At 44.7% G+C, this 23,912-nt stretch overlaps 1 protein-coding gene across 1 annotated transcript in view; it reads right to left on the bottom strand.

The window, feature by feature from the left end:
• Positions 1-23,612, bottom strand: part of Fndc3b (fibronectin type III domain containing 3B) — a 273,184-nt gene extending 249,572 nt beyond the window's left edge. Inside the window, exon 1 of the mRNA XM_090338767.1 lies at positions 23,525-23,612. The gene's annotated coding sequence lies outside the window, so the exon portion shown is untranslated. The remainder of the gene's footprint in view (positions 1-23,524) is intronic.
• Positions 23,613-23,912: the final 300 nt, after the last annotated feature.

The raw sequence follows: 23,912 nt of genomic DNA, 5'->3' as shown, positions 1-23,912 counted from the left end.
TCAAGCCTCAGTACAAGTGTGCATGTGTGCATGCGCACACACTCACACACACACACACACAAGCTTTACAAGAGAATAGGAAATATCAGAAGGGGAATGTGTTGTCTTTTCTTGTCTCACACAGCTAGCCTAACGACCACAGACCTGACTCCCAGTTTCCCAGTGTTCTTTCTACTTACTCTGTGAGTACAGAACTTAAAAGAGAAATAAACTCCTTCAAGAAGCAGAGAGCAGTAAACATTAAGCCTTAGAACAGTACCTGGCACATGGTAAGAACTCAGTCTGGGCTGTTACATATATCAAATGTCCCTATAAAACATTGCATAAATTAGTACTCCTCCAAGAAAACACATTCTGGCCTAAATAACTGAGTGGTCAGCAGTTCTGAAGGAGGGAACTACGTATTAACTGAACCAAAACACCTAAGAAAACAGTGGACTCTGGGAGTTTGGCTCATTCCTTAAGTTCTTGTCTCCTCTCTTCTCCTTTCCTCTTCCCTTCCCTCCCCTACTCTTAGATGTTATGTAGCACATGGACAGCACAGGCTCTGGGCCTCTGAATGGTCCTTGAGTTAGGAATAGGATTCCTTATCTGGATGTGCAAATACCTGGATGCTATCCCCAGAAATGGAAAAAAAAAAAAAAGTTCTCTAAGGAGTAAGATAAAAGGTGAGCTTCCAGGTACTAGTGGCTCACGTTTGCAGTACTGGGTCCAAAGGAGGCTGAAATCTGAGTATCATGGTTCAAAGTCCCTGAGACTCTTAGCACCAATTAACTAGCAAAAATAGAACTGGCTTAAGTGATAGTGTGCCATCCTTCGGCAAAGGCTAAGGACCCAGGCCTTATGTTCAAGATGCAGAACAGGCACAGGCACACATGCACGCGCACGCGCACACACACACACACACACACACACATATATGTATACATATGCATATATAGAGAGCTTTTTTTCATATAGAAGATGCCCATAACTATAGTTTTCTCTGGTGACAGTCTTCCCCTTTACGCCTATCAAACTTCCTTTATAAAATAACTGAATTGTTTCATTCATATGTGAAAGCAACAAACAAAAGAAAGCAGTATCTCATTTCTACAGCTATTGCCTTTGTGAATACTGAGAAGGAAGGAAGGAAGGAAGGAAGGAAGGAAGGAAGGAAGGAAGGAAGGAAGGAAGGAAGGAAGGAAGGAAGGAAAGAAGGGAGGAAGGGAGGAAGGGAGAGAGCTGAAGTCTGAGGATTGTGGTTCAAAGGCAGCCCAGGCACTAAGACCATGAGACTCTTATTGCCAATTAACCACTAGAAACCACAAGTGGCATTGTGGCTCAGGCTGAAGAGCTCAGGGACAGTGCTCAGGCCCAGAGGCTAAGCCCCACGATGGACAAAAAAAGGAAGAGAGGGAAGGAAGGAAAGGAAAAAGCCTAATGGACCCAATCTACATTGAAGGAGACACATTCTGTCTGCACATCTTCAAACCAATCTGTCTCCCTTCTCAGCAAAAAGCACCACTTTCAAAAGCACATCAATCATTCCTGGCCATTCCAATGGTTAATCCCAAAAAAAGAACTCACGAACTAATGCAATGCCCTTTCATTTACAGAGAATACCATCACTGCCTGAAGATCTACACAGTGGAATTTTTTAAAGACAAAATGATAGAGCTGAGCAGTTAGAGCCTAGAAAAAGATTATGGTAGTGTCAGAAGACTGTGAGTAGAGACTGCTGACGAAGCCTTAAGGCATGCACAAGGACAAGGCTCGCACTGGAAAACCAGTCCACCTAGAGCAGGAGCCCAACGAAGAGAAAGGGAGAGTCCCAACACCCACAAGAAAGGCTACCTGTGGAAGACTGTCACATGCTGTCAGCCACAACAAAATCTTCACACTTCTCAAAGAAAGTATTTCCAAAAAGTTCCCTAAGTCAAACATTCCTGTAACCACTTAAGTAGTCAAACCATAGGGATTTAAATTTTTAATAGAAACCTCAAAACACTTCCTTTTTTAAAATCCTTCCAGGCGCCAATGGCTCACACCCATAATCCAAACTACTCAGGAGGGTGAAATCTGAGGATCATCTTCAAAGCCAGTCTGGGAAGACAAATCCAAGAGACCTTTACCTGTGATTAAGCAGCAAAAACCAGAAATGAAGGTGTGGCTCAAGTGATCAAGCACCAGTCTTGAGCAAAAAAGCTTGGTAATGATGCCTACACCCTAAGTACAAGCCATAGTACCACTATGAAATAAAGAGAGTGGGAAGGAGGGAGGGAATGAGAGGAGAGGAGGGAGGGAGGAAGAAAGGGAGGGAGGGAGGGAGGGAGGGAGGGAGGGAGGGAGGGAGGAAGGGAGGAAGGAAGGAAGGAAGGAAGGAAGGAAGGAAGGAAGGAAGGAAGGAAGGAATTTTCCTTTCTGAAGGACACAGTTTAATGCCCCTTTCTCATGGGCAGTATTTCCTTCGAAAACATAAAACTCAAGTTAATGGTCTTCAAACCCCATAGTTACTCAATAACCACAGAAGTAACTGAAAGCAGTCCGGATGCAGCAAGTTCCTCACTTAATCTGAGCCTTGTGACCAAGCTTGACTCAAAGGCTCACTCCCATAAGCCCCAAGTTTCCCAGAGGAAAATAACCCTTATTTCCTAAAGCCATGCGGTCACCTCTAGCCTGAAAGGGCAGGAAATTTGTCATAAAATTTCTGCAAAGCTGTCAGAGTAGTCTGCAGGAAGGACTTCCCCAGTTATTACCTGAGGCAGATAGTGTCTTCCTGAGTCTTGTTTCTCTTCTGGAAAATAAAGTTCCCAGCATTCTCCTTCCAGTGTTTAAAAAAAAGGAATGTGAGGCCATATGTGAAATCCTAAGGAAGCTCTAAGACACAAACCAGCAGCACCCACCCCCAGGCCCTGCCTTCAACCCATATGGACACCAAATCTTCATAACTGCCCTAGTGACCACAGAATCATGGGGAATCCAGAGTGAGGAAAGCCCTAAGCATTGTGGGTACACAGATGTCAGAGGAGACCGAAAGGAAGCTTTGGGTCTACAGTGCCAAATCAGCTGGAATGCTGATGGCCTAGCTCCACATCTAGAATCATCACAGATACTGAGTTTGACCAAAAAAAAAAAAAACTGTACTAGCCATAGACAATGCTTTTCTACCACCAGAGCACCAGAAACAAGGCTTATAAATGTTATATTCCTTAGCTCTAGACCAACATTTTCCTCTGCTCACTGGCTGGGTGAGGAAAAAAGAAGAGAATAGAGGGAGAAGGGAGAAGAGAAGGAGAGGGAAGAGGAGGGGGGGGAGAGAGAAGGAAATGTGGGGGGGGGAAGAGGAGGGGAGAGAAGAGCAAAAGATGGGGAAGAGAAGGAAAAAAGGGAAGAGGGGCCAAGTGGGAGGAGAGAAAAGAGGAGGGGAGAGGGGAGAAAACTTGGCAGAGAGATCAAGTAGGAGGTAGATGTTTTAATATAAGCATACCTGGCTCTGTTCAATCATATGCATTCTGACTTCAGTACAAACATCTCTTATAACCATCAGGAGGTGGTCCAGGACATAAGGCTAAAACTTGGTAGAATCTTCAAAAGTCAATGATAGATCAGTATGTGCCACTCTGCAAACACACAGGCCCAGGGGCATCTCATCTCCACTCCAATGTTCCTAGAGTTCTAATCTGTGCATGCAGGAAAAACAAAGACAGACGTCCAAAGAAATGTGCCCACATTTCAATCTTGCAGGCTGAACCTCGGGCACACCATAGCACCTGTGTGTGTGTGTGTGTGTGTGGAAATTCTATGAGTGTCACTAAACAAAGCCATCTCTGGACCAGACTGAAGTCTAATTATGACCATTATATGTTCAGAAATGGCACATGGAGATCCACTAGAAATTTTAAGTCTGTTCCCTGCAGAGACTGTGGTGCCTACAAGACTGCAGCCGTATGACATCACATATATACAGATAGGTTATTAATGACACATGAAGTTACTGGAGGGACTAACCGGACCAGGCAAGCAGACTGCCTATTTTGTACCAGGGTGATGAATGAAATCAAAGCCCTAAACAACTCTGTCAAAAATAGAACTCTACAGGGTGGGCCCAAATGGCTCAAGCCTGTAATCCTAGGTACTCAAGAGACAGAGACCTGTGAGGATCACTGTTCAAAACCATCCCTGGCAGGAAAGTTCATGAGACTCTTATCTCCACTAAACTACCAAAAACAAAAAAGAAAAAAAAAAGCCAGAAGCTCGGGGACAGTGCCTAGGCTCTGAGTTCAAGCATGAAGAGAGACACAAAGCCTTATCGTGCCCCCCCCCTCAGAATTCAGAAGAAATTCTGTACAATATAACACAACAGGACTCACATGGGCACTGGGGCTTAACTTGGTTTCATCTTCGTCTAGAGCAGAGAAAGACTTCAATAAGCCAGGGCTATGCACTATGCACTTCCTACAACTGTTTCTCAACAGAATTCAACGAAATGTAAGTTATCTGTAAAGTTGCTTTTGGGATTGGAGAGCTATCTTATCCTTTCAGAGGGCAACTTAAAGCTGAAGAACCTGAAACCAAGTCTTGTTAGCCATGTCTGTAACCCTCTCACAAGGAGTTTCATAGATTGAAGAAAAGGACAAACTAGGGATTAAAAAAGAAAAAACTATGAATTACTGGTAGAGTGCTTGCCTAGCATCCATAAAGCCCTGGGTTCAACTCCTCAATACCACATAAATAGAAAAAGATGGAAGTAGTGCTATGGCACAAGTGGTAAGAGCACTAGCCTTGAGTAAAAAGTTCAAGAATAATGCTCAGGCCCTGAGTTCCCAAGGAATGGCGAGGATAGATAGATGGATAGATAGATAGATAGATAGATAGATAGATAGATAGATAGATAGATAGATAGATAGATACATAGATACATAGATACATAGATACATAGATACATAGATACATAGATACATAGATGGGGTACTAACATGCCTGTCCAGTTGGGCTGCTACACCAAAATGTCTGAGACTAGGAGACATAAAAGCTCAAATACACTGCTTACAGTTGTAGAGTGAGAAGTCCAAGACTCCTCAGTATAAGAACCATGAATGTCACCCTCTTGCATCCTCACAGCAGGAAGGCAAACAGGCTCCTCTGGCCGCTTTATAAGGCCAGACATCCACTGTAGGATACTCCACCCTTCTGCCCTAAAGCCCACACCTGAGATTTCCACCTATGAATTCTCAGATGACACAACCTTTACCACCTACCAGATCTTTACAGATCTTTAGACCTTACAGATTAAAAAAAAAAAATAGGCTTACTCTTTTAATTCTAGCTACTTAGGTGGCAGAGACATAAGGCTCATAGCCTAGGACAGAAAACCATGAGCCTCCATCACCAAAATAATGAGCAAAAAAAGACAGATTGGAGCCATGGTTCAAGTGACAGAGCACTTAAATCAAGCTCGGGGTTCTGAATTCAAATGTTGGTGTGTACACACACACACACACACAAATAAACTTAAAACAAGCCAGCAAGAGAGGGCTACAGAGGAAGGGAATTGGGACAAGCCACTTCATGGTCATACTGGCAGGGAGAAGCTGCAGGGCATTTCCTCTACTCATGTATAAGAGACCAGGAAGAAGTAAAACTACCCAGACTTCACCTCAGCTCACACACTATGATCTCCTGTAACCACTTTCCTCAGTATCTCCAAACAGATCTTCTGACAAAATAACTTGTTTTTAGTAAATTCGTTCTTCAGTAACTAGGTTCATGCATGAGACATCAATTAACTACAAAAGGATTAATGCTAGAAGAAAAAAAAAAAACTTCAACGATGTCTTACAGCCTTGTCCTAAGTTCGTTAAGATTGAGTAATTTGTACAAATCTAACCATTTCCTGTCCACTGAACAGAGTAATTAACAGACTGGGTACTTACTAAGATGATTTCATGGAAGAAAACAGGCTGGCTATGCAGCTCATTTGAAGAGAGATGGGGACACAGAGACAGTGAGAAAAACAAGGGAATGATGGGGAGGGGGAGATACCACTATTTTCTAAAGTCATTATTTTTTATATACTCATCTCCTCATAGACTGTTAGTAACAAGTCAAAGGAAATTGTTTCAAAACAGGTATTTCCTAAACTTTTTTTTTAAAAAAAATCTATATATTGGGCAGGCAGTGTGGCTTAGTGGTAGAATGCTTTTCTATCATGCACGAAGCCCTAGGTTCAATTCCACAGTACCACATACACACAAAAAAGGCTGGGAATGGTGCTGTGGTTCAAGTGGAAAGCTCAAGGGCAGTGCCCAGGCCCTGAGTTAAAGCCCCAGGACTGGCAAAAAAAAAAAAAAAAATCACCCTATGACCCAGCAATTCCACTACTTGGCATTTGCCCAATTGTCAAGAAACAAGGACATACTAAATCCAGTAGCACAATGATGTTCATTGCAGCACTATTTACCATAGCAAAGATATGGAACCAACCTAGATGCCCCTCAGTTGATGAGTGGATCAACAAGATGTGGTATTTATACACAATGGAATTCTATACTGCTGTCAGAAAGAATGACATCGCCTCATTTGTAAGGAAATGGAAAGACTTAGAAAAAATCATATTAAGTGAAGTAAGCCAGACCTAAAAGAACATAGGCTCAATGGTTTCCCTCATTTGTCATAATCAGTAGAAACCTTGGGTTCTCCTAGCAGAGATTTACAATAGAACAAAACCTAGATACCTAAGGCCACATAGTATGATGCTAAATGAAAGGACCTCCAGGATATAGAAACAAAAGCCATATAAGGAGTGAGTGTTGTCCTTAATGTACTGTTATCTTTCATCTCTTTTGCTGTCCCTTGGTTATCTCATATTGTTACAGTATTTCACCTTGTTATCTGATATAGTGGATATATGCGTATTTGGTTATTTGAAATCGGATAGGGAAGGGGGGAAGAGATGAGGGGCAGGGGTGGTGGGAGGGAAATGGGGACCAAGACATGAGAAAGGGTATCAATGTATGTGTATCTGATGAATATAATGTAATCCTTCTATTAATTACAATAAAAATATTAGAAAAAAAATCAATATACAAGCCAAGGCACTGATGGTTCACACCAAAAATCCTAACTATTCAAGGGGCTAAGATCTGAGAATCATGTTTCAAAGCCAACCCCAACAATCTTAGAGATTCTTATCTCTAATTAACTAGCAAAAAGCTGAAAGTAGAGGCATGGGTCAAGTGATAGAGCATCAGCCTTAAGCAAAAAAGCCAGAAGAGATTTCAAGCTCAAGTATTAGTTCTAAAAAAAAAAATACTGGGGGCCCGAAGTTTGGCCTAGTGGTAGTGTGCTTGCCTAGCATGCATGAAGACCCAGGTTCCATTCCTCAGTACCACATACATAGACAAAAAAGCCAGAAGTGGTGCTGTGGCTCAAGTGGTGGGGCTCTAGCCTTGAGAAAGCCCAAGGACAGTGCTCAGTCCCTGAGCTCAAGGCCCAGGGCAAAAAAAAAAAAAAAAAAAAAAAAGGTTCAGGGCACTGTAATACTAGCTACTCACGAGGCTGAGATCTGACAATCATGGTTCAAAGTCAGCCAGACACTAAAGCCCACGAGACTCCTATCTCCAATTAACTACCAGAAAACTGGAAGTGGTGCTGTGGTTCAAGTGGTAGAATGCTAGCAATGAGCTAAAGAGCTCAGGGACAATGCCTAGGCCCCCAGAGTCCAAGCCCCACAGGGATGAAGGGGGGGGGGGAAGGGAGGGACAAAAGAGGTCATTTTACAAGAATACAACGTAACAAACTTACAAGCATTTTCACAGACTAGACTCTACAGGAAAGGAAGGAAGAAAAGGTACCCTCACAGCCAACAAACCCAAGCTTCCTAAGGCAGTGCAGATTCATTATGTGCAAACACAAATACAATAATCCTGAATACCAAAACCTATCTTCACCTATTTTCTAGGACCTGCTACTCCTTTTAATGGAGAAGCTGGTGTACTTCCAAACACAAAGCTTATTTCTTTTTATTAAAATTTAAGCCTGAGGTTAGCATTGTGTCAGGAAGACACCAAAGAATTCTTTGTCACACTGAGGGGCAGCTGTCACAGCCACACCACTGGGGCCAGGATGCAATCAAGGATTTTCTCCATGCCATATACCAAATCCTAACCCCACTGTGTGGGGGAGGCCCTGTGAAAGCGCTCCCATAGAACACAGCTTTACAATTAAAATCAAATGTAACTTTCTCCTGGTTCACACACATGGCATCTCAATGTCAAAACAATATATCTTCAGCTCGTTCCCATAGCTCATGCCTATAATTCTAGCTACTCAGGAGGCTGAGATCTGAGGATCACTGTTCAAAAAAGGCAGAAACATCTAGAAGGCTCCCATTAATTAGCAGAAGCCAGACTGAATGTGTGGCTCCATTGGTAGAGGGCCAGTTGACCAAGCAAGCAGAGAGCAGGAGACTCTGAGTTCAAATATACATATTAACAAAAAGAAAAACACACACTTGGCTTCAGTATTAAGTCACTGATTCAATGGATGAACTCATTGTTTGCTACACACCATATATACATATGAGCACAAAGCCAGCACCTGTGCTCTGAGGATTTCCACTTCAGTGGGAAACTGAGGTTTAAACACAGAGAAGAATCAGAAGACGCCTTTTGTAGTTAGACCATTCCTGACTGCATTGAAGGCGTCCCAGACTTCAGAAGCTGACTCATTAACTCCCACAACCTTCCACCCCTTCTTCAGCAGGAATACCAAATGCGAAATTACCACCCCTGGGGGCTTTCTCTCACATGGTGGAGACCTGGGGGTACAGAAGAAAACCTGACTGTGGGGTCAATCCATAATGAACCTTCCACTGGTCCCCATCCCACCCCACCCCAATACCACACCAGTCATCCCCACCCAAAAACAAAGGAACCCACATCTAAGTGGCAAATCTATCATGTGAAATCCACCATCTTTCATTGCCTGTACTGAGTCAGAGGTGAACCAAGAAGACTGAGTCATGAGAGCCCTAAAAGAGAAGGGACATTCTCTTCATGCTGGAAATGATTCTGGAAAAAGCAAAACACATTTAATAAACAAGTCAAGTAGGGCCAAAGTCCGTCAACAGTAACATGACTTCTTAACTATGCCTTCATTTTTGCAAAATCCAAATCACTGCTCCTTGTAGGTCAAGGTTAAATGGCCCCAGAGCTGATTTGAAGCTTTTCACAATGAAGGCTATCACTAATCAAATAATTCAAAAGCAAAGGCATAAGTAAGCATGGCCACTACTTGTCTAAAAGCCTTAATTCACTGGACTCTGGATAAACATCCTTCTACGCAATCATCCAGTCAGCATCCTGGAAAAAAAAATACTATTATGCTAAAAGGTTAAGCAAGTTTATATAGGTTAACAGGTAAAACGTCTGCAATGATTACTTTTCCATGGCAAAACCAACTGTGCTATTAACTCAGAAAAAGAAATAATGCTTAACTTGTGTTGGTGTCCTGATTTCTTGCCACATTTTAAAAAGACCAGATCTATTTGAAATAAAGAAATCACATAGCCTACAAGAGTCTGGTTACTTTTAAACCCCAATTCTCGGTGTGGGGTGTGACTCAATTGGTAGAGGCAAGACCCAGAGTTTAAGTGTACAGCACCCCCCCCAACACACACACACTTAGACCTATGACATCAATTTTAACAAAGAAGCAACTTTTTCACAATCTCATTCCTAAGCAGAGCACATAAAAATCTAGTACTAGAAATCACACTGAGATTAGAAAACACATCTTTACTCACAATAATATGCATGAGCACATTCCTCTGTCTTTTCCCTGCAACAACTACAACTATTTTTGCTGAGTACCAGTGCTCACACTTGTAATCCTAGCTACTCAGGAAGCGGAGATATGAGGACCAGAGTTCAAAGCCAATCTGGGCAAGAAAATCCATAAGACTCTTTATCTCCAATTAGCCACCAAAAAGCCAGAAGTGGAGCAGTGGCTCAAGTGGTAGAGCATTATCCATCACAAAAGATCAGAGACAGAGTCCAGGCTCTGACGTCAAGTCCCAGGACTGGCACCAAAAAAAAGTCTAGGACCAGGCCAGGTTTTACATCAACCCAGTACATCTGTCTATATCACAGCACACATTCATGATTGCATTCTGGGCCAGAAGTCCTGATAATGGATATTAAGAATCTCAAGTTTGTAAGAATGATACTGTTCTTATTCCAGCTCAATTATCAACCTCTATACCACGCTGAATAGTTTTGTGGTTTTTTTGTGTTTTTTTTTTTTGATCCCTGCAAGTCAGAAAATTAAATTTGCTTCATTCTCAGCCAGGGACCATTCAAACAAATCTAATGGGTGTAGACAGTATTTCCTGTCTACTGTAGGAAAATAATGGGATTGCCATTATTAACATGGCCCAAGGCTTGCTGTGAGGTGGAGCTCTGAAGAAAACCTTTCATTTTCATCCGTTAGCCTGCATTCACTGAGACAGGCTTTGAAAAAAAACGGATTTTATGTAGATGTTATTTTTCCCCAGCATTGAGGTCTAACTGTTTTATTCAATTACATTGTGCAAGATAGGTTCCTATCACTATTATCTGTCCCTTTCCACCATGTTTAAAATAAAAATAAAACTGGGAAGCTGGGTGTCATGAATCTAAATCCTGGCTACTCAGAAAGATGAAAATCTGAAAGATCACGGTTCTAGGCAGAAAAGCCCCAGAGATTTCATCTCCAATTAACAAGCAAAAGGCCAGAAATGTGTGCATCAAGTGGTAGAATGCCAGTCATGAGCTAATTAGTAGAGAGAGCATGAGTCCTGAGTTCAAATCCTAATAACACACACACCACACACACACACAAGTGAATTTGATCCAGCAAGAAGGGACAGTGAGAGATATGAGGTTTACTGAATATACTAGAAACATAAACATGTGTAAAAGTATACAGTGTATATGCCTCACACATGTAATTCAGGCTACTGAGAAAGCTGAGATCTGAGGATCACAGTTCAAAACCAGCCTAAGCAGGAAAATTCATGTGACTCTTACGTCCAATTAGCCAGTAAGCACAAGCCAGAGTAGAGATGTGGCTCAAGTGGTAGAAAGCTAGGCTTGAGTAAAAAACCCAAGCAAGAGCATGAAGATCTGAGTTGAAGATCGAGTACTGGCACCTATGGGGGGGGAGGGCGGGTGGCAATCTTCAAGCCATCCTGAATTGGGCTTGCATACCAACTGCAGGGCCCGAGGATGAGGAAAGGGCTTTTCCAGGAGGGAATTTGGCTGGGACAGCCTGGGGGCCCCTGGGGTGACAGCCTCACTTGGTCCAGGTACATACCACTGGGCTCTGTCCTTACATCACCTCCAGTGAACTCACTTTCTAAAGATGAAGCAGAATGCTAAGTAACAAAGGAGGCATTTAGGGCTGCCAGCTCCCCAGCTTTAACCTGGAAAGGCCTAGGTCTCCACAAAATGCCCAGGTCACTTCTAATTAATAGTACCAGTAATACTCTTTCCAGCTAGCCCTGGGCTTGGCCACCCACCCCTGTGGCTCCTGTGCTCAACCCAGGCTTCCGTACACTGCCAACCTCAGAGAAAGGATTAGTATTCAGAATAGGATCTGCTGTGCCAGGTGCAAATTCCAGGTACAGCATCTTAGTCAATCCAAAGCAACTTAAGTGAAAGAGGGTCCAGATGAAGAAATTTGCATTACCACTGAATGAAGGGACTTTTGTGTGTGAGTGTGTGCGTGTGTGTTTTGGACTTACGGTCTGGGCTATCCCTTTAGCTTTAGTTGCTTAAGGTTGGCACTACCGACTGAGCCACAGCTCCACATCTGGCTTTTGGGTACTTAACAGGAGACAAGTCTATCAGATTTTACTTCCTAAGTTGGCTTCGAACCACGATCCTCAGAGAAGCTAGGATTACAGGTGTGAGTATCAAAATTGAAAGAAAACTTTACTCAATTTTCCCAGTCACTGAACTGAGTTTTCTGTACATTCACTTCTATAGAGTATGCTTTTTTCTCTTTTTCTTGTAATTAATAGAAGTGTTACAGTTATATTCGCCAGATAGAAGGTACATTACTTCACATACATTGATACTCCTTCTCATGTTTTTGTCCCCATTTCTCTCCCCCCACCCCTAGAGTATGCTTTTGTTCTGTGGGTTTTTTCATCTTAAACTGAAATTGCTCTGGCAGAACAGGATCCAGGGAAATCTCCCTCCTCAGAATGTCCAAAAGAATATATTTTAAGTTTCTGCATAATAGCTAGAAAGACCCTTTACTAGAAAATGGTATGAATATGGCTACCTGGGAAGACAAACACACGTGGTACCAGCCTGGCCAAACAGGTAAGATAATGAATGTCAGCTATTAGAGGCAGCATTGGGCTGATAAGCAAAGTGCTACAACTGCCTGGTCTAGGTCTAGGTGACAAAGACAGTTGTTTTGTATTTATTTTGTGTTTCTTCAACCATATCTTCTATTCTTAAATTCCCAGTATATACAAGCTTCTGCCATGAATAGCAAAAAATACTATACAAAGCCAAGTATCAGTCAGGCACCAGTGGCTCATGCCTGTAATCCTAGCTATCCAATGGGCTGAGATCTGAAGACCACGAAGTTTAAAGGCAGTCTAGGTGGGAAATGCCACAAGACTCTTTTCTCCAATAACTGACTCAGAAAAAGTCAAAAGTGGCACTGTGGCAAGCTCTGAGCAAAAAGAAGCTCAGTCAGTGCCTAGGCCAAGTGCAAGCCCCAGTACCTCCCCCCCAAAAAAACCTACCTTCAGAGTTATTATATTAATATATACATATGGAATACACAGATAGATATGATACATTCTTCTATGGAAGTGCTTGGTGATTAGTACCCTTTATGATTTTCTATTTCTTTACTCTGTACTCTATAGCTATACAAAGGAGAACTGCTTTATGACATTTCCATGCACATGTGCGTAATCTATTCCAATGTGTTCAAACCATCCCCAATTATAATTTATAATACGTTAAATCTCACTGAGGTCAGTGGTTAGACCTACAATGTTACCTGTACTTTCATTCATATACAAAACTGTCAATAGCTGACCTCCGTTTTCACAAACACACAAGCTCAGGCCAATAAAAACCTGCTGTCATGTGCTAACCCTTAGCATTTTCTACTGTAACCCTAGCTATTCAGAAGGGTAAGATATGAAGACTGAGCTTCAAAGCCAGCCAGGGCAGGAAAATCCACAAGACTCTTAGCTCCAATTAGCCAGCAAAAATGCAGAAGTGAAGTTGTGGCTCAAGTGGCAGAGCATCAGCCTTGAGTTAAAAAAAAAAAAAAAAAAAAAAAAACCAAAAAACTGTAATCAGTTGTTCTTCCCTAGATCCTGAGATCATCTCAGGACCTACCTCTTCTTTCTAGGCATCAGATTAAAAAGAAAGAAATCTTAAAGAGCTGGATTACCCAAACAGCCAAATCCCCAAACCTGAGTTATCCAGGCCTGTATCATCATAGCATTCTCCCAAAGGTCTTGATAAAATAAAACCCCCAGATTCCAATGCAGATGTAAAGAATACTAGCCGCACATAACACCCACCTCAAACACAGGCCGGTAACATCCCAGGAGATTCTTCCCTTATCAGAAAGCTTTAATTCCATCAGCAAAGGCTGAGGTCACTCTAACCAAATTCTTTCCCAGCCTTTTGTCAGACTCCTTCCACAGCTTAGTCTGGGAGCAAACCCAGGCTGGCTAGCAGCACCAGCATCAGCTCCTAGCTGGGCCCCCAACAGCTTCAAGGGCAACACAGGTGGGTAAGGGAGGGCCTTAGTACTTCCCTTGTAGAATTTCGCTAGAGAAAGATTATTTAAAACTACCAGAGATCTCTGAAGTGTTAACTTAAAACCTTATGTTAAGGCATAATTCTCAAATGGACCCTATAAACAAGCACAGCAGACACAATTAAGAGTGGTATTTTGGGGAGCAGAATTAGGAGGTACTTGCTCAAATTTTCAATATCAACTTTCAAGTAAACATGACAAAATCTACACACCCTTGGGGGAACTTTTCTTTCTTTCAAATAGCAGTATATAAAAAGCTAGCGTTACACAGAAGGTGACTCATGCCTTTGTTTTAATTTGTTTAGTTAAGTATTTATTCCCTGGGGGGCAGGGGACAAGAAAACTATGGGAACAACAAAAGGTCTGTAACATAGTCCATGTTTCAAAGATTAACTCAGTAGAGAAAATCATAATTGCACACCCGAGGGGTCCTCAGCTGAAAGTCAACCTGAGAATCCAGTCAGGAACTGAAATGAAAACCTAGAAGCTGGGCTGGGGTGTAATTCAATTGTAGTAGAGTAATTTCAAGCATTGCATGAGGCCCTGGGTTCAACCTAAGTGTGTGTGCAACATACACTTATACACGTACACACTCAAAGATCGGGCACCAGTGTTTCATGCCTTTCATTCTAGCTACACAGGAGGCTGAGATTCTGAGGGTCACAGTTCAAAGCCAGCCCAGGCAGGAAAATTCAGGAGACTCTTACATCCAAGGAACCAATGAACCACCAAAAAGCCAGAAGTGGAGCTGTGGCTCAAGTCGTAGAGTGCTAGCAGAAATTACTAAGGGATAATGCCCAGGCCCTGAGTTCAAACCCCAATATGCCTCCCTCCACACACCCATACACACACCAAAATAACTAAAAACAATCACTCTACAAGTCAATCAAGAGAGACAAGGAATCTCAGGGCAAACTGTCATCCAAGCAACTCAGGAGGCTGAGACCTGAGGATCATGACTCAAAGCCAACCCAGGCAAGAAAGGCAGTAAGACTCAATCTCCAATTAGCCACAGAAAACGGGAAGGGGTGCTGTGGTTCAAAGTGGTAGAGTATCAGCCTTGACTAAAGAGCTCAGGTGCAGTGACCAGGCCCTGAGTTCAAGCCCCATGACCAATTCCCCCCTCCCCACCAAAAAAAGAGGGACGAAAGGAGGGAGGGAGGGTGAAGGAATTCTAGTTTAGAGGTGGATTTGGCCATCCCAGTAAAGATGGAGAAGATTAATTTGTGTTGAATAAACTTGTAACCAGGAGAAAACAAAAAAAGATAGAAATGGGTATGTAATGGGCATGTCCATACACTGCCAACTTCTGTGAGAAAGCGGAGGTATAAGAGCTGGGCAGCTAAAAGCAATCATGCCATCCCTCAACCTTACCACTTACCCTTATTATTATGCCACCAAGTACTTTCAGACTACAGAAGAAATAAGAAGTAGCAAAGCAAATATCAGCAGAAAAACTCCCAAATAGAGAGATGTCACTGAATTCTAACCGTGTCAGGGAGCTGGGTGCTGTCTTGGGGTGATTTGTTCTGCACACTTAGCACTGCTGAGTGTGTATCCTGAGTTCAAATCTGATCCTGCACATGATGGCACGAAGGAAATCCACTTGCTGTTTAACAACATCCACAAGCATCACCTACTTCCCAGGTCCTGTGTCTAGAGGAAAACACAGCAAAAAGACCAGCCTCAGCGCACACGTGCATTTTTCATTGTCCTATTTTGTTTGTGCTACCAGATTTGAACTGAAGGCCTTGTATTTGCTAGCAGATTTTTCATTCCAGCCACATGCCTGGCCTGTTTCTTTTGTTTGTTGTTGTTTTTCATTTTTACTTTAGTTATTTTTCAGGTAGAATTTTGAAATTTTTGCCAAGGAGGGCCATAAGCTTCTTTGTTTAATCCCATAGCTAAGATCAGAGATGAACCTACCACAGACAACTTTTTATTAGTTCAGATGAGGGTATCACTAAATTTTCTGTCACAAATGGCCTCAAACTGCAAACCTCCTGATTTCTACCTCGTAAGTAGCTGGAATTAATTATAGATTATGAGCCACTATGATTGGCTTACAGGCTTTCAAGTACCTCAATTTTCCCAAAGTATTTATATATGGCTTGTTCTGTTAATTAGGTAAATATTCCTGAAGTTCTGATATTCAGATAAAACCATTTCTATGAAAAAAAAATTTCTATGGAACAAGAGGCCTAAATCTGTTTCCCAGTTTTGCCTGGTTAACTCCAAGTTCCTAATTAGTTTCATGCAGAACAATGGGGTTATTTTAAATAGGGACTTCTTTCACAGGCCGTAGAGGATCTAAGTACCTTGTGAATAAATTTAATCATTTTTTTCCTGCCACTTTGGAATGCTCAATTTTTTTTTTGTCAGTCCTGGGGCTTGAACTCTGGGCCTGAGCTTGGGCTTTTTCAAGGCTAGAGCTCTACCACTTGAGCCACAGCACTACTTCCTGCTTTTTCCATGTATGTGGTACTGAAGAATAGAATCCAGGTCTTCATGCATACTAGGTAAGTAAGCACTCTACCACAAGGCCAAACTCCCAGCCTGCTCAGTTGCTTCTTAAACATACTACATTAATTTGAGGGTAGAGAGATGGGAGGGAGAAAACGGAGAGAATGAAGAAAAGAGTGACATTGAGCAAGAAGCATTGTACTCATAATCTGCCTTATGGAATTGTAACCCCTTTCTTTGTACAACTGCTTAATCGCTTCTAAAAGAAAAAAAAAATACATGCTACATTTGCTGGCACCAGTGGCTCACTCCTATAATCCGCCTAACTGCTTGGGAGGCTGAGATATGAGGATCACAGTTCAAAGTCAGCCCCAGCAAAAAAATCCATGAGAATTTTAACTGCAATGTACCATCAGAAATGCTGGAAGTAGAGGAATGATTCAAGTGGTACAGCATCAGCCTTGGGCAAAAAAGCTAAAAGAAAATTCCAGGCCCTGAAATCAAGCCCCAGTACCAGCACACAACAACGACAAAAGCTACACTTGTTCAAATATAAGGACCATCTTCTAGACAATCATTTTCCACAGAAAGCTTTTAATAACCGTGAGTTAATATATCAGTGAAATTTATTAAGTAAACTTTTCCTGAAGCCTTACCATTGCTCCCAAAGCCAAAACACAAATGCATCTGTACATTCAAACCTAATTTGGAAGCTTAAATTCTAATCCGAATTCAGTTTTAAGCAGCCTGAAGGTGTTCCAATTTTCCTCTTTCTCAAATTTCAGACAGGACAGGGAGCTGGAATGCCACTGTCAGTCCCGCTCCAGGAGCTTGCTGGTGGACACTCAGCTACAAAACATTCCAAAAATATGAGCAAAATACCACTGCCTGTGACCAGAAATATGTCTTCCCTTTGCCAGAACAACAGTCAGAACACAGTAGAATATTCCATTAACAGAGACCCTGGTCCAAAGCTACCCATCTTGGGTAGAAAATGTGGGAAATAAACTTTCTTTTGAGTAGAATCATCTTAACCCCAGGAGGCATTTTAAATACTGATACGTCCTTCAGTCTCAACTGATGCCACATTTGGCTCAATAGCATCTTACATACACACATACATACACACACACACACACATACACACACACACACACACACAATTATTTGTGACTTACAGCAGGGATAGGGACCCATTCAGTACATGACAGGGAAGAAACACAAGCCTCTTGGGATAAGACAAGCCTGCTCTGTTTGTACTTTAAGCCAGTATAGCCCATTGCACTGTCATAAATACCGTATCTCAGCTACGTTCCAAGACTGATCCATCTGTACACTGAGGTTTGAACTGAGGGCCTTGTCCTCTCAGTTAGCTTTCTTCACTCAAGGCTGGTGTTTCACGACTTCAATGAACCACACCTCCACCTCTGGCTTTCTGTCTGGATGACTTCAAACCTTGATCCTCAGATCTCAGCCTCAACAACTATTGGAGCTTGTAACAAAGCTTTGCTTTTGTTCACTCTCTTCACTGATTCATTAGTCCTTGTGACAGGCATTTGGAAAGTTACAGAGGCAATTATATTCATATTCAATCAGAAACCTAGGTTCTGCTATGCCCGAAGATTATCAGGACACACATGGATGAGATTTTCAAAATTCAAACTTATGCTTGATGTTTTAAATTTTACATGTGAATAATAAGACAATTTATATTCTTCAGATTAAATTTGCAAATACATAAGGAAAAATAAATGATGCCCGTAGGTAGTAAGTCCTCACTCTGTCCATCACTCACCATCTTTAAGATGATAGTAAAATAGCCAACACGTGGCTGGCTCATGCCTGGAGTCATAACTCGGGCAGGATGATCAGAAAAGCTCAAAGCTAGCTTTGATTAGTGAGTTCAAGGCCATCCCAAGCTATATAACAATATTCTGGGTTTGTTTTTTTTAAGATACTGTTAAATTCTCATTCCTATTAAGCATCTCATATTCTATATATGGGTTAAATCTTGTTTCCTATATTTGGCACTCCCCTAGGATAAGAAACTTCTATTTATAAAAGGTTCTTATTCTGGCTCTTTGAAAATAGTGCCCTGACCTCAATGGTCATAAATGGATATCAACAAGACATTCAGCTCTCAGTATGTGTGTATTGGTTCTCATGCCAAGGCTGGAACTTGAACTCAAGGCCTGGGCACTACTCACTTTTGGTTCAAGGCTGGCCAGTTAGCCACTTGAGCTACATCTTCACTTCCAGGTTTTGGTAGTTAATTGGAACAAGTCTTTACAGACCTTCCTGTCTGGGCTGGCTTTGAACTGTGAACCTCAGATGTCAGCCTCCTGAGTAGCTAGGATTACATTACAGGTGTGAGCCAACAAGGGCACAGCTTTGAACAGTCTCTTAACTAAAGTTGAATTTACAATTTCACTGAATTTCAAGCGATGTAACCCACAAAATGAATACAGTCAATTTAAAGATACTAAGGACCAGATAGAGTCAAGGACTCTTGACTCTAGAGTCAAGAACATGACCTGCAATTATCCCCAGACAGCACTGTAACTATGGTCGGTATGGAAGATGTAGCTGTCTTTATGCTAGACCTGGAAGCTGCCTCTTTTAAAACCCAATAAAAAATTGGTTTTTTTTGTCTTGTTCTAAAGATAGCACCCCCTCTACTCCCTCCAAAAAAAAAAGATATTGTGTTATGAAATGGTAACTTCTATACAACGCCTTAATAACAATAATAGTTTAAAAAAGGTATTTTGTTAGCTGCATATTAATGGACAAAATCCAACTGAGGTGAATGAGTGCTTACTTTAATATAAGGTGCAATTCCCACTATTTCACACGAAGGTAGAAAGTTTTTGAAGTTCCTTTTACCAAATGGAACTCTCAAAAGTATAAAAGGTTGAAATTAAATCTACTAATCAGAAGACCTTTTACTATGTGTTCTTTTGATCTTACAGTCCTAAATCATGGATAAAACTAGTGCTTGATACTTTCATTTTATATTTCAATAGTAAAACAATTTAAATTCTCCTGATTAATCTTGCAACTATGAACAAAAAAGTGAATGAATGATGGTTGTCCTAACACTTAGAAAATCTTTTAAGAAATGCCTCATGGAAAAAGGTAATGGGGGGAGGGGAATTTGTTTATTGCAAACTAAAGTAACCTTTTATCTTACTCCCACCAACTAAACTCTTATTCCATTAAACCAAGCAAACTTTCTTTTAATGACTAAATAAGATGTCATTTAAAGTTTTAACTATAATATGTAAACATTAAGAAGAAGAATGTTCCTATTTTATCCACTTCACTGTGAGAGAAAAGTGGAGATATAGCTAACCCAGCCTTTAAATGCTTCTCAAGAGCTGAATCTAACATTCTCATGAGATGGACACTGGTGAATCACACCTGAAATCCTAGCCACTCAGGAGGCTGAAATCTGAGGCTCATGGTTCAAAAGCCACGCCAGAGTTTGTGAGACTCTTATCTTCAATTAACTACCAAAACAGCCAGAAGTAGTTATGACTTATGTAGTAGAGCTCTAGCCTTGAACAAGTAAGTTCAGGGACAATGCCCAGGCTCTGAATTCAAGCCCCAATAGCAGTACATTCAATCAAGCAAGCAAGTAAGCATCTTATAACCAGGTAGAAGAAAAAAGACTGACCACGAAGATTCCAAAAGACTATAACACAGTTCAATATGAGCAGATCTGGGAGTCAAAAAGCTCTGTTGTGGGGCTGGGAGTTTGGCCTAGTGGTAGAGTGTTTGTCTAGCATGCACAAAGACCAGGGTTCAATTCCTCAGTATCACATATATAGAAAAAGCCAAAAGTGGTGCTGTTGCTCAAAAGGTAGAGCTCTAGCCTTGAGAAAGCCCAAAGACAGTGCTCAGGCCCTGAGCTCAAGCCCCAGGACTGGCAATAATAATAATAATAATAATAACAACAACAACAATAAGTAAAAATAAAGCTCTGTTGTGCTATTCAATATGGCACTCACTAGCCATAATTGGTAATTTTACATTCTAAATTATCAAAAGCAAACTAAGTGTAAAAGGCAGTTCCTGAGTGACTACGCCAGTGTGACGACTGTCATCCTGAAGAATTCAACCAACTATTTCTACAAGAGCAGACATTTCACTTCAGCGCAGTTGCCTGTGGCTACGTAAGTCTAGGGCAAGTTACTTCGTTACTGAGAACCACGATAATCATAGTTAAAGGATACATCTACTGACACTTAAACCAAAAGATTATTCAAATGTTAATGGAAAAATGTTTAAGAGGCACAAAAGATACATAAGAAAGAGTAGCCATTAACCCAATCCTGCAGTGTGGTCTTCCACTAGCCCCTCCCTCTCCCTGGACTTCATTTTCCTACCCGTAAAAGTTTTGGAAGTTCTTGTTACTTCTAAGCATCCTCTTCAAATAATGAGGAAAGTTTGGTATGTGCTTTCTTGTCACCGCTAAAGATCTTCTTCTGTGACACCGAGTAAACAACTTCCTGGGCTCCTGGAGCTCCTAGCAGATCCCAAAGATTCTCCCAGAAACCCCAGCCACTGGCTCTCCAATGTAGTCTCACTCTCCAGTGTGCTATTTATAAAGTCTGTCTTCAAAGATTACCAGAATCTCCTCCTGCAACTGCATAGACTGTCATTCCAGGTGACAGGCCCCAGTTTCAGGAGATCCTGCAGTTAGAACGTCTCTCTTCAGTGAACACAGGGATTCTGTTTTTCCTCTCAAGAGCATTTTAAACCAAAAGCAAGCACGTGAGTTAAAAAACAATTTAATCATGACAGCATTTCTGGGTTTTGTTTTGTTTACAAGCTCTGCTTCATTCTTAGCCGGCTGGTGAGTTCTCCCTCCGGTGTCTAAACAAAGTGAGAATTGTGCCCCCATGGGCGAGGTCCCCTTACAGGGCCAGAAACTTGCCCAGAGACTTTACCTTCCTCAACAGCTGCTGCCAAGAAGCCAGGAAACTTACTGCTTTCAGATTCAGCCTCCTAGGAGCTCCCCACCCCGCCAAAAAAAAAGGGGGGGGCACAAAATCAGGGCACCCATGCTATACGGCATCGCTTCAACTTGAGGTTGCCCAGGAGCAACTCAGGAAATAGAAATCAGAACAGATCCGTGCAATTTTACTCAAGGCCCAAAGCCTTTCCACACATACACACACACACAGAGGGAGAGAGGAGAGAAAGGGAGAGAGGAGAGAGACAGAGAGAGAAGAGAGGAGAGAGAGAAAAGAGAGGAGAGAGAGAGGGGGAAGAGAAGAGAGAGAGGAGAGAAAAGGGAGGGGGGAAAAGTTATTCCAGAACAGATTTCTCCTCTTCCGGGTCTGTCTGCTCCTTCAGACTGCCCACACCACAGCCTCCCCACTCCCTGCGCCCCACCTCTTGCCACATTTAGAAAAAGAAAAGTGGCTTCAGTCCCTTCTTCCCTTAGCTCTCCCTAGCAAGGCCCGGAAACTGGAGAAAATTCAAATCAAATTAGCTGCACATTAAAAAATAAACAGACAAGCAATCAAGAGTGCCCACCCAACAAAAGACCTCAGCCGTTCCAAAATATGATTAAGCCTGGGACGCGGGGGGTGGGGGGGTGCTAAAGACCAACCGGGATGGAGAGATAAATGTAGGGTTTTTTTTCTTTATTTTTTTTATTTCATCCCCCGCCTCCAGCCCCAGCGTCGGCCCCATCGCAGCCAAAATTCTACATTTTGTTTAAAGAAAGAAGGTTGTGGGGGGAGAGCTGGGCTGCAGAGCAAAGAAAATAAAAAGTTGAAACTTAAGGAAGTCTGCCATGAGCCCCGTCTGGACAAAATGCCAGACGCTTTCCTCCGTCTGGGACGCCAGGGTGCGAGCAGAGATTCGAAAACCTCCCAGCGCCGCCGCGCTCTCGGGGAAGCCGCCCCGCCGGGCGCCGCCCGCACCGGGGCCCCGCGCCCGGGGAAAGTCGGCCCGGAGTCCCGGGCCCCGCCGGGAGTGACAGGCCCTCCCCACGCGCGCCGGCCCGTGCCGCCCCGGCCCTCCCCGCCGCTCCGGGGCGCGCATTCCGCCCGCCCCGCCCCACCGCACCCCACCCCGGCCCGGGCGCCCCTCGGCAACCGACTGACCCGAGCTCCGCCGGCCCCCCGCGCACGCACCCAGTCGTCCGCTGCTTCCCGCCGCGCCCCCGCCCGCGCTTCCAGCCGCCCGGCTCACTAGGTCCGGCTGCGGCCGCCGGTTCCCGCCCCCTGCCCGGGGGGAGCCCGGGGGGCCGGGGAGGAGGAGGAGGAGGACGTGGCGCGCCGAGGTGGCCGGCCGCGAGGCGGGGAGTGTCCCGGGGAGCCCGGCGGGGCGGGGTGCGGGGGGCGGGCCGGGGACCCTCCCGCCGGCGTCCCGGGTGAGGGCGCCCCGACCCCGCACGCACACGCGCGCGTACACACACACACACACACACACCGCACACACCCCTCACACACACGGAGCCCGGCACACACCCAGGACCCAAACACCCCGCACAAATCCCGCACGCGCGCGCGCACACACAGCAGCACCCCTCACACACCTTCTGGACCCCACACCCAGGACCCCGCACTCACAGCCTACCCGTACACCCGACACCCCGCACACCTCCATACCCAGGACCGGGACCCCTCACCCCGCACAAGCCCCGCACACACAGCCCCCGGGGCCACGCATCCCGCACGAACGCGCGCGCGCTCACACCGCAGCGCCTGGGACCCCGCACCCGCCCCGGACCCCGCCGCCCCGCGCGGCGCCCCCCCCCCCGCCCGCCGCCATGTGGAAAGGCCCCGCGGAAAGTGACACGTCGAAGCTTCCCCGGCCCCCGCCCCCACCGGGCAGGGGCGCGCGCGGCGCCCGGGGTCTGCGGGCCGAGGGGGCTCGCGCCCACACTTCTCGGCTCCTTCACGGCGACCCACCCTTAGTCGTTCCCGACCCCCAAATCTCGCAAGCAGGGGAGGGGGACGGGAGCCCCCGGCCCGGGCTCCCCGGCTCCCCGGGACTCCGGCGCCAAGTTTTCCCCGGGAAGCCCGCAGCGCGCCCGGGACGGAGGCGCACGGGGCCGGACTCGGCGTCCGCCCGCTGGCCCGGGCTTTCCAACGCGGGTCCCCGGCCAGGGGTCCCGGCCCCCGGCCCCCGGCCCCCATCCCAGCCCCCGGCCCCGGCCCCCGGCCTCCATCCCGACGCCCGTCCCCGCCGCCCGTCGCCGCACACCCAGCTTTACCTTCCCCGGGGCTGCAACAGGGGCTCCTGGCGCCCGCACACCCGGTCGCCCGCGCCTTCCCAGCCGGAGGAGCCCTGCCGCCCCCGCCGCCGCTCGCGCCGCCGCCGCCGCTCTCCGCCTCCGCCTCCGCCTCCACCCTCGTCGCCGCAGCCGCCAAATAACTACCGAGAGGGTTCGGTGGGGGATTCCGCCATGTCAATGATGTCGGGACCACATGGGGATTCGGGCCCCGCCCCCTGCCGTAATCCTCCGAATAGACCCGCGGCCGCCCCGGCCCCGCCGGGCCCGCCGCCGGCCTAGCGGCGCGCAGCCTTCTTTTTGGTTCCGTAGCTTCGGGAACGCACAGGCTTCCCGACCGCCAGAACAGACCTTTCTGGGCCCGCAAATG

Source organism: Megascapheus bottae, chromosome 1, assembly GCF_031878675.1.
Source record: "Megascapheus bottae isolate mThoBot1 chromosome 1, mThoBot2.hap1, whole genome shotgun sequence".
Taxonomy (NCBI): Eukaryota; Metazoa; Chordata; class Mammalia; order Rodentia; family Geomyidae; genus Megascapheus; species Megascapheus bottae.
This window is presented reverse-complemented; position numbering and strand designations above follow the sequence as displayed.